Raw genomic sequence first — 10337 nt, forward strand, 5'->3', positions numbered from 1 at the left:
GACGGAACAAGCCACCTAACCGCGCCGCCTGCCTGCGGGGGTCCCACATTTTTTTTTTTTTTACCTTTAGGGTCTAAAATGGTGAAACGGGAAAAATAGATACTCGGCGGGGTTCTTTCCTCCCTCGGGTGACAAGTTTCTATTTGTACTCAGGTTTCACATGGCCAGCTTAAGAAGGATGCTTTTTACTACCGACATTCACATAATTACGGTTCTCAAGTGCCATCCTCTCACATCAGAAATATTTTCTTTAAATTGAAACGCTTCCTTTCTTTTTTTTCTTCTTTTTTATTCCCTCCCTCAGCCATTGGGAGTTTTCAGAAAGTCTTTACCGAGTCTCTGTGAATCAAACCCGAAACTTTCCAAAACGCCTTAAAATTCGGGGTCCATCCGCTACAAATTTTGGGGGACATTTTTTTCTCCCCGTGTGACACTTTCCATCGGTACCCTATGCTAAGACGGTCTGGGCCCGATCCTGTTCCCACTGAAGTTGTGATGCGAGACCTCCTCTGGCTCTCAGCAGAATGGGATCAAGCCCTTCCATGCTAATAGAGGCTTAATGGCACCAGCACATGCCCAGCAACCACCGTTATAACCTTGACCCGGTCAGGTGCAATGATATTACTCCTCCTAAAGTTATCCCGCATTTCCTTGGTGACAGCAAGCAGCTCTTTATCACCCCTCACAACCCACAATAACCCACAGGCAGTGATACCAATAACCCACTGCTCTTTTGGCATTCTGTCCCCTTGGAGGTCTGCTCTAATGACAGTAAAAAATAAGAATACTGTCTGTATCTTTTAGCCCTGGCAGCCTATACCGCTCAGAACATTTCGGCCCGATGGTGACTGCTGAAGGAAAAAGTCACGTTTTCAAAAGTGAGCAAGTTACCCCCTGAGCAGCCTCTGTCCTGATGCTGAGTGCGGAACCGAGCGCTGGAGTGGAACATCAAGAGCTCCTGTCTGTATCCTGCTCCACAACTTCACTGCTAGGCTTGCTCTGTTTGACCTGAAAACTTCTTTACAGGGAGCGTTGGAGTAGTCTAGCATTGTCACTGTAAAAACTTTGTTTCAGAGCTGTAAGAGGGATATGAGCCAGACTTTTTTTCTTTTTTCTTTTTTTCTTTTTTTTTACAGAAATGACAACTTCACAGCAGTCTTGCAGGATTATTTTTAAACCTCAGATTTTCACTCCTTCCTTAGACCTGCAGTGATTTACAGTTTGTATTTTTCTTTCAGTTCATAATCTGCAAAATAAACTGCTCTTCAGCCCCTTCCCCAGCCCCATCACAATGTGGAGATACATTTGCCAAATAATGGTTGCTCTAAGAAAATAAAATAGTAAAACTCAAGGATACTCTCTGCAGAATGTAGGATGCATCAAATCCAGTGAATTTCATGTTAAGAAAATTATTCTTATTAAAATGGTATCATGCAGGCAAATATGTTCTCTTCCTGCAGTTTGAAAGAATGGACAATCCTACTTGCCTTAAAAGAAAGATGAAAGCAACTCAGTCCACAACTTAATCTGTTTTAAATCAGGCTTGAACTGGGCTGAATGAGTGATGGAATGACAAGATTTCTGGGGGTACCAGTCCAAGAGTCACTCGGTATCTCTGCTGCCCCTCCTCATTTCCCTGCTTGCAGTGCCTGTGACAGTGCGTATGTGGGATATTCACAGCAAACAGAAGGCAGAAACAGCGGGACTAAAGGCAAAGTTAATACAGTGAAGGTTCTACTTTGACAAAAGAAACTGGAATGTACAGTACTATTCCTCTTTAGGACAGAACTAAGGCCTAGAAAAGCATTAGAGGAGAGACTAAAGCTAGCAGTTAGAGCTGATACTTTTCTCAACACACTAGCAAATCCATGCGTGTACCGAAAAATTCTTGCAGACAGGCGAAAACCTGAGACAAGCAAGTGTGGTTTTTTCTGTCATTATCTTATGCAAGATTAGGATAATGAGAGGGGCTGCCCTAAGAATGGAGAGCAAGCATGAAGAAACGAGACAGAGCAATGCTAACATGCGCAAAGCTTTGCAAAAAACTCATGGAAGAACAAAGATCCTCCAAAGACTCCTCATCTAGTCCTTATCAGAAACAGGAGGCAGCTGATCAGACTGTATGCAAGCGCGCTCAGCTCACACCTATTTGTGTGATTTCAGCAGTCCACTCGCACTGAGGAAGGATGGGTTTTCCAACACAGTAATGCAGAAAAGTTATGTGCTGAGATAGAGGAGGGAGCAAAGGGGTCATGGGTGGTAATTCTCAGAATTATGCTAAGAGGATACCAGCAGGCTCTTCTGATGTGAAAAGTGAAATACAACCTGCAACCAACAGCTGCCTCAGTTGTAGAGGAGGACTTTCCATCTAGAGAAAGGGTGGACCCATTGTTGTCAAAAACAGGTATGTGAAAAAGTTCAAGACAAGGCTTCAAAACATCCAGGAATGGCCTTGTTTTGCTTATGCTGAAGTTAAGGGAAAAGCTTTCTTGGCTTCTGAAGAAGCAATTACATCACTCCTCTAGTGAGTATTTTAGGGAAGTTCAGAGGTGAGAGCAGATTCAACTGCTGCAGAAGCCAGCAAGGGCCAGTCACAGAAACCCTCAACAAAGCTGCACACAGAACAACACGTGTTTTTTCGTATTTTCTACGAGTCTGAAGTCCTCTGGGTTACGAGTAACTTTCAGTGAAGAAGCCAGACCACGAATTGTACTGCTTTTTTTCCCCTAGGGCTATTGCTACTTGGCCAGATCTGCTGATCTAGAGTAAAAGCTGGTCCGTCTAGTGCTGGCTTATAGATTTGATGCATTGGGATTCCTTATGCAACAGTGAGTGATCTGTCTCTGGAAAGGAAGACCAAAAAGCATTTCAGTATTTTTTCCTGTTTCTTTTATCTAATAATTTAGTTAAGTCAAACCCAGATCTCAAGACTGCTTAACAAGGCAACAGCCACAGAGAAATCATGTCCTTTAGCAATATAAACAATGGAAATATATTATTTGTAATCCTTGACTTTCTAATATGCAACCTATATTATTGTTTTGAACTAATGTGCCCAGAGCAATGAAATCAGTCTGTTTTTCCATGTTTTTAAGTACACAACAAAATGCCTTGGTCACAACCTGAATTTTGGCAAATACTGCGAAAGGTAGCTGCCTCTAAGGTTTCAAAAATGTCTTTGCAGTCACATTCCTTTTGGGTGTCTTGTCTCACCCAGATAAGACTAGGTCAAAACAGTAAGGAAAATGAGTGAATGATCCAGACTCTGCTCTGCAAAAAAATAACTTGCACTGTAATGCATGCTAGTGCCAAAGCTTGGAGGAATAATGAAAGGGACACGGCGTATTCTGGAAGTTCTCTGCCTAGACTCCTTCACTGTCTGAAGTGAAGAAAACTTCTGCCACTCATTTCCAATGATGAGCTGCGGCAATAAAAAACAAGCTCTAATGAAGGGGGATATATAAGGACCTTAGCCAAAAATCCTGGTAGTACTGCAGGTCCAGGAAAGAAACAGGGATGGTGTGAGTGTTAAAAAGTTCACAGATACTAGCACATTATCCATAAAGCAATGGTTAGGCTTAGAGAAAAGGTTATATAGAAAAGGCAAGGTCAAATCAGAACAGTAGCTCATATAACTCAGTACCCTTTCCTCTGGCAACAGTATTACCTACTGCTTTTAAAACAAGGTGCTCACAGTAGGTAAGTATAGAAGAATTGGCTCAGAAGAGAGCCTGCTGAATCATGTCTGGTAGTTTTCTGAACTTCATTACTTCTTGGAAGTATTACTACACAGTTCATCTTGTGGCAATGAATTACACCACTAATCCATGACATGATTTGCATTTGGCATTTCAAGGTCCCTCCTTTCCTGAGCTCTTAAACAGGCAGACTTCACAGGGAAACTTCCTTTGTGGTGTTATATTAAACTTAGGGTTGCCCTTTCTCATAGTACTTTGTAGCTTGGAATCACTTCCACCATGATCTTCCCATGCAGTTTCTAATCCAGCCTTCTTTCCAGAAGCTGCAGAGTGGGGGGACCTGGAGAAGCCACTCTTCTTCCTGGTGACTCAGTAAGCAATGCTGTAAGATCCAAAGATCTGCTTCCACTTCTCATGTCCTCCTTGCTGTTATTATCTCAGTTTAGAGCATGAGTGATAGATTGCTCTTTCGACCAGGACAAATGTTACCCTGAATAGTTAATATGTACCCTGAAGAAAAAGAACCGCAAGTTTTTATGAGTCTTTTCATAGTGTGAAGAGTCAACATCTGCTTGTTTAATTCACACAGCAACTGGAAACAAGAATCTGTGCCATAATCCAACTCTTTTCTCTCTCTACATGATGCTCTTAGGAATGTATTGTTTTTTAATTCATGGCAAATACAACCAGTACCTTCCATTTTGTTCCCTCTTATGCACTCCATTTCTACCCCAATCCAGAAGTGACATTTTAGTTGTATTTATTTAAGGAATATGAGAGGCTTTTCCAGTATATGAAATCAATGAAGTGTGTTTTTCCAGGGCAGTAGCAAAGAGGTTGAGATGACACAGTCACAGTCTACATGTACCTAAGAAAAGATTTCCTATACTAGATGTCTTTTTAATTTAGTAAAAAAAAAAAAAAAAGCATAATGACACCTTCTAGCTGAAAGCTTAGGCTAGGCAAAGTCCAGCTGAAGTAAGGTGCAAATCATTAATAGTGGAGGTGTAAGAGTGGTATGATAGATCCTCCACCACTTTAACTCAAAGGTGTCTGTCTTTCTGCACCATGGGCAGAAACCTGATGTAGAAATTACTGGGTGACATAAGGTGGCCTGCTGTCTCAATTTCTGTGACTCTGAGGAAGCCCAGACCAAAGACTCTTTGTCCTTGCAAGGACTCAATATTCTCCTGTTCAGAAAGGGTATTACTGGAAATCAAGAATATTGACCACTGCATTACAAAGTTAACAATGATAACCCGAGATCTGCATTTATGCTATACTCAACTTGAATTCCATATAGAGAGAAGTCTGAAAAGCTTTTATCCTCAGAAAACTATGAAACAGTGAATAGGAACAAGTATTTCAGTTGAAGAAAAATACTTCTGTCCCTATGTTACTGGTCAATACACATGGGACACTGCTTCTCTATACTTACTGTGTCAACTATCGCATGTGTAGGGTCAATAAGTCGGTGAATCAACTCCCAGCCACCTCTCTTCCCAGGGAGAGGCATTACTTTCTCACCTTAGCGTGTTCTGTTGACAAGTCCATCATTACCAGCCAGCTGTATTTGCCAGCACGTGAAATCCCAGGGTGTTTCCAATCCCAGGAACCAAACATGGGTTTCTCAACAAAACAACCCAAACCTGCCACTGAAAAGTCCACATGAAACAAAATGTGAATCCATAATGCCTGCTATAATCAGCTGTTACAGGGCTCCATTACTTAGTCCTCAGACATGTTCCTTGATGGTCTAGGTCTGCCTGGAGAAAGCAGATGCATGATGGAAACACAAGACAGCCCATCTTTCATAGTCTCTGTCCAGGCTACAGTTAGTCTGGGCTCTTTGGGTATGTATGTGACCCAAGAGGGAGAGGCCTCCGGAGAGCTTTCACCACCCATCTGTTGCTGGAATGAATACACTGCCATAGCTGCCCCACTTTTCTGCTGCCTACATATCTTCTGTGTGGTTTCCAGCCTAGCCATTTCTGCAGGGAGAGAGGGAGGGAGAGGGCACAGGAGTCACCTCTGCTGGCAGTTCATGCTGGTGTACCAGGAGCTAACTGGGGCTAAAAAATCTACCTTGCCAGGCTGCTGCAATCAGCCTTTAACAACACCAGTAAAAGGGGTTCTTCACACCCAACACAAATGCCTCCAACTCTCAGTCAACCAAGTAGAAAAATAACAAGCTTTAGTCAATGCCTTCAGAGAACACGAAACACAGCACACCTTCTCTTCCCAATGTAGGGATCATTTCAATTTTAGCTACTTTGTTGTCAAAAACATAGCAGACAAGGAGAAGAAGGAGACAGGATAAAAAAAAATGCAGGCAGTAGTAATGGGAACTCAAATGGCTGCAGAGAAAGAGGAAGATGGAAAAAGAAAGGAAAAGCATAAAGCCGGAGAAAATAGAGAGGAGGCAGGAAGATATGTAAGAATCAGAATATAGCGGTTGTCCTAAAGGGCAGAATCCTTCTTTCTGAATATTTAACACCATAGAAAGGGATTTAATGTAAATATGTGATTGGATACTTATTTATTACAAGCAGTCTCTATTCTCTTCTTTAACCCCCGTGGAAACCTCCCACAAGGTGAGATTTCACTCCATATTCTTCTGTGGACTGAAAAAGACTGAAAAACTGACTGTGATGAGAACTGGAATGGAATTCTGCTTTCTCCACAGATGATCGCTGTCATACATAGGACCTGCGATATTTCCTACTTTCTGGTGCAAAGGTGATGATGACGTATACATAAAGTGGAGCTTAAACATCTCAGCTGCAGTGTCTGAACCTCAGGAAGAGTCCCAGCCTCAACCAGAGAAAAAGAGGGAGAAAAAGGGTTTTATCTTAGTGAGAAAACCAAGTTAGAGGGAGATGAAGAAACAGGCTCAAGGCTCTTTTGGAAGTCAGTAGCACGACAGGAACGAGAAAGCAGCCTGCCAAACTGTGCAGCTAACATCTCAGTCACAAGTCTCTCCTTCCTCTCTTTGCTCTCAAATCCCTAGAAGCAGCAGGAGCAGCGTAACAGAAACAAAAGATGTAGTATGCTCTCACTGACCCCGAGCCTGAAGAGGCCTCTCAGCTCCAATTCCACTTTATAGAAGTGTGATTTCATAGGGGTCCGAGAATATGTCATGGTTGCCTGAGGGGCGTAACAGGGGATGGAGAGAAAGGATGTGGAACAGCTAGGTCCTACCTACTGTTAGCATAAAACACACATAGCATTTCAGCTGGGATTGATTTCTTCCACAGTCCAACAGCTGACAGCCTTCACTCTGGCGTTTTCACTCTGCAGTCTGTTTTTTGTGTGTTTGAGCCAACCACCTACCCCTTTCTGTCCCTTGGGTCCCTGCAGCCCTCCTAAGCATCAGGAGCACAGGCAGATCATGAGACATGGCCTCAAGCAAGGCAGATTCCAAGTGGGATAGAGCTCCCACTCTGCAGACAGGGGACAGGCTTCTACGTGATGCAGAGCTGAACTGTTCTCGAATTTAAAGTCTTCAGATGACTTGTTTCAGTCCCTCTGGTTTTAGATGAGTGTCTTGTTCTGACTCAGCTTCTTAAGAGTCATATGGGCAGGAATGAAGAAACTTTGTAGCAAAAATAAAAGGGCACATTTGAAACAAGGATAAAGGGTTTGGAAAGTGGCATGAAGAGGCGATAGGTAATTTTGCAGCTAGCCATCTGAAAAATTACAGATTTTTTTTTTTGGTGTGCGTGTAGCCAATGGGAAATATGAGATGGTTTTAATCAAATTATTTTAAGTGGCAGTTTCTTTTGGTACTAAATAAAATTAATTGCACTGAACTTTCTCTAGATATTAAAATTTCAGTGGCACCAACTAAAGGCAAATAATGAATTCTTATGTATTTCACACATCTTCAACATTGAAACAATCTGATTTGCACAGTAACAAAATGCCTGCTTCTGCAGCACTGAAACAGCTTCTTAGTATTCCAGCTTCTAACACCCTGAATGTATGTATCTCCACAGATAGACAGAGGCAAATGTAGGATGTACAGGATAACAGCATTTACTTCTGATTCAAGGTTAGCTTGTGTATGAGAGAAGAAGGGGAAATAACTCGCTGATTTTCTTCCAGTTTTTTCTATGTCTAGGCTTGTTTTCTTTGCATACATCTCTTTAAAAATGTAGCTCCGATTTGGAAATGCAAGGACAAAGTAGTATGCTTCGCATGTACACTGTACTTATAGAAGGGCACAGTAGTAGAATGAATTTATCAGATTATACTCTATTTTAAAACATAAAAAGCAATGTGCCATTGGAAATACTTTCAGTGTATCTCCTAAGAACATTTTAAGGAAAAAAGGGTTAAAATTGTACGGATATTGAATTCATCTGTTTTTAAGCAAAAATCTATTGAACAGCAAAATAAAAGGTATTGTGCTGTGTGTTCCTGCTTAAAACTGAGAACAACACTGGAGCATCGCAGTTAATTAGCTCCAGTCAACATGAGATGCTTTACAACGTTTCTCACATCGGTGCTTCATCTGGGCTTTAGAATAAACATTTCCCACACTCTGCATAAAGAAAATAACTAGAAAATATACGGCTTAGTCATTCAAAATATGGAGGTATTTCAGACAGTCTTTCCTGCAGCAGAGAAGAGATTTTAAATCATTTCCATAAAAGCAGAGATTAAACTACTGAACAGTGTGGTTTGTAATCTTATTTGCTTAGCATTGTGTGTGTGTGTGTATGTGTGTAGTATCTATTCTTAATCATCAAATCATACATATTGCTTTTTAAAAGATCTTTCAGCCTTTCTGTATTTATTGTAATTTTTGTGTACTTTAGTTATCTGTTACGCAAGAGAGCTGTCTGCTCTGTAAAGGCATCATATAAAAATCTCCATTTAATGCATTATAAATAATGAAGTGCTACATTATAATAATTATTTCCATATTAACTGAATGCACAGCTGAGTTACCTGTATTAAACATCTACACTTTGCTTAATGCCTTTAAATAGCATCTGATTCTCTCTTCTTATTGTAACTATTCAACTAATATTCTGGCCCAGAGGAGGCTGTGGGGTTTACTCGCGTAAGGCCAGCCACTTGCCAGGAAGAGGCACCCTATTTAATGCATTTTATTTATTTCATTTGATTTTGGTTGTACAGTGTACCTTTTTAAAAGGTTAAGACACTTTGCATCATGCATTTCAAAGAGGCATGTAAAATTTCCTGTTTTTTACACTCTCAGAAAGCCACTAAACAGCTTCCCATTTTACCTAACAGCTGAGATGATGAACTGTCTAAAATGCTTTCTTTCCAAAGAAGTGACTCTTCACTTTTGTGAAGAATGTCAAAGCTTCTCCATGGATTGCTATTAGTAAATACATCAGAATATAGTATTTGCTTTAAAGTGCATTATTTTAAAATTTGGGATTTATTATTCACTGTGTATATATTTATAAATATATACTATTTTTGAGGTCAGAGGCAGTGTTTCCGAGCTCAGATGCTTGTTTTTAAACTGAGATACATATTAGAGAATGCAAAAGACAAAAAATCTTTTGTCTAAAAAGCCACACTGAGCAGAACAGCTTTCTTGTGAACTTTCTGAATCCTGACAATGTATTTTTCTCAGACATTATTTATTATTTGTGCACTGTTTGTTGCTCTTCATGTTGTAACAACAAATAAGTAGTACTAAGATATTTTCTGCTCTTCAGCTGTAAATGTACCAGAGCCAACTGAACAGGGGCCACCTTTATTGCAAAAGTGAATGGGGTTTGGGGATGGGATTAATTAGGAGAAGGGAATGTAAGGACTCCTACTTTAAGAGGCAACTACCTTGTATCATTAGTTTGCTCGTTTGTGAAAAGAAAGAAACAAACAAACAAAAAAACGAACCCAAACCCCCTTGCAACAAAAATTGAAAGCAGAATTAAATGCATTTTCAAAGACTGCTCTTTAGCCTCTCTGAAGTTTCATTTGTATTTAATAAACTCCTACTACAATAGAGCATATGCCTTCAAATTATTTAACGCTCCTGTTACAGGAGATATTCAAAACTGACCAGCAGGACAATTGTGCCATTCATGTTCATATTTCAATTAAACATTTGTGAATGTGGCAGTGCTTGCTTGTTGAGACTCCAATGTTCTTTACACTGAGGGCAATTTTATGATCAGTGGTTAATGAAAAATTACATTGCTGACAGCATTTTTTAGTAAAATGCAATGTCAGTGCCATAATGACAATTTTGAATACTAAAGCAGTCACAGAATTGTCTCTGAACTCATTGTTTCTTAAAGCAAATATATCTCAGGGAAAGGTCAAATGGCTTAGGTAAAAATATTTTAATCCTTTGGATAGACAAAGTTGTAAAGGGAATGAAGAGAAGTTCTGGAAAGTTGAGAATAGACTTTGGCTCACGAGGATATACTGTATGAGCAATTTTTTAAACAGAAGTTTCAATCACATAATTTGTCATAATTTTCAACAGGCAAAACTGTCTTCTGCTAATGAGGAGAGAATCTGGTGCAGTGTGTACAAATGAAAAGAAAAACATTTGAAGAAAAAAAATTACAAGCACAGAGCAGTCTATCAAACACTTCTATCTAGAAAATACTGGTACTTAATTCTGGTCTTCTTCATGCTCCTTGG

This window comes from Egretta garzetta, unplaced genomic scaffold (genome assembly GCF_000687185.1).
Source record: "Egretta garzetta isolate BGI_Z169 unplaced genomic scaffold, ASM68718v1 scaffold79, whole genome shotgun sequence".
In the NCBI taxonomy this organism is placed as follows: domain Eukaryota; kingdom Metazoa; phylum Chordata; class Aves; order Pelecaniformes; family Ardeidae; genus Egretta; species Egretta garzetta.